A 1,747-nucleotide genomic window follows, 5' to 3' on the forward strand; every position below is an offset into this window, starting at 1 on the left:
CATGTGCTTTCTTTCACAAGGAGATTAAAATGAATCAACACAACTATGCTGTGTCATTTCATTCTGTAAAATAAAATTCTTGTCACAAATGAGACACCTCAACTTTCAGACTATGATATAAATATATCTTTATAGTTCTGTAACAAAAATGTTTGAATAATGTATTGTATTTTGGCTGTGTCATAAATTATTTCCTGCTTAGATATAATAAAACAAATTAATATACCTACCACATTTCTACCTTCTTTTTCACTTCTTCCTTTGCTACACACTCATTTAAGTTTGCCGGGGCTTTGGCTGCCAGTATTCTCCCTGCTTCTATACTTGGTTCAGACTGCAAATTGTTGTGTGGCACTGCTTCAGACAGATCTTTGCTGTCATGGATATCAGGTACAACCAACACCTGTGCCTTTGACTGGAGTCACAGTCCAGAGGTGTGCAGTGAATCTGGCACTCTTCCTTCCCAGAATCTAGGTTTCAGCCACCATGAGGTTCACACTGACAGTGGGCCACTTGCTGGTGCGAGGAATCTGGGTTCTCGGATACATTTGTAATGGTGGGTGTAATGGGGTTCCCCGAGGTTGTGTGAGAGGAAAACACCCACAGAGAAGGTTCGACTTCATTGTATTTCCTTTGCAATATCCCTCCTTTGGCAAAAGGGTGATGCATCTTTGTGTACTGCTAAGTCACCACACTTATGCTGGTTCCAAAAAGAAAATGTACTGTGAGCCAACACTTCCTTACTGAGATCCAGAGCTGGAGATATTGGGTTACACCAGTGGCTGCTGGGCTTCTGCTGATGGACCTTGTAGCCCAGTAAGTCCTGGACAGACATTGTCCATGGAATCCACCTTGCTCAAAGAGAGCCTCTGCTCTCTTCAAGTCCAAGTCACTGTAGCTCAGTTGCCTCTTCAGACGTTTCAGGGGCTGAAGACATTCAACACTTCCAAAGAGGGTCAAACTCTTGATCGTTGGAAAGAATCACATCATGATTCTCAATGGCTGTAGGCACTTCAGTAGAATTAAATGGGTCAGCTATGTGACTATTGTGCCTCAGTAACTCTTTATCCAGGCACATTCTGACCATCTCAGACACCCTCTTTTCAATTTCAGCAGAGTCCAGACCCTTCTCATCCATCCTTTACCACAACTGCCTATTCTCAGCCAAGTGCAGTAGCAATTTGCAAACTAGGTGAATGATTTTTGACATGTATGTTAGAAGTCATGCCTCAAAATCATGAAGTAGATGGCGCTGGTGAATTACGTATTGGGCTAAAGTGACAGCATGTGCTTTTGTGTCACAGCAAGAGAAGATATTGTGGAGAGGTTTTACAAACAGTAAATTCCCGTACACAGAGCAGCTCCCCTCTGGTTTGTATGGAATTGGGTCACTTTGCCTGCAGAAATATAATTGCTTGAGGTGCAGTCATTCTTGGTGCAAACAGTAAATCACACTTTGTTAGATCACCTGTTTGGACAAGCCCTGCATGAGAGTGGATGGCTACTTTTCCTTTCTGTAAGGCAAATGTCATTACATTCACCATATCTAAGATGGCAGTGAGAGATGCTACACCATAATCCTTCCAGCTGAAATCATAGAAATAAATGCCAGCCTCTATTAATACTTCAGGAAGGTACGTGAAGCCACTTTCTTGCTTCAGAGAGTTACCACAGCTAGTATGTTCATCAGGTTGCCTCAGATTGATGATTGTTTTTATGCCACTAGTCGATTATGTGGTACTTCTGG

At 42.4% G+C, this 1,747-nt stretch overlaps 1 pseudogene; it reads right to left on the reverse strand.

Annotated features, from left to right (window-relative positions):
* Positions 1 to 226: 226 nt before the first annotated feature.
* The window catches only part of LOC101587196, a 31,158-nt pseudogene continuing 29,637 nt past the window's right edge, over positions 227 to 1,747 (reverse strand).

The sequence above is a fragment of the Octodon degus genome, unplaced genomic scaffold, assembly GCF_000260255.1.
Source record: "Octodon degus isolate 3935 unplaced genomic scaffold, OctDeg1.0 scaffold00465, whole genome shotgun sequence".
NCBI classification, from domain to species: Eukaryota; Metazoa; Chordata; class Mammalia; order Rodentia; family Octodontidae; genus Octodon; species Octodon degus.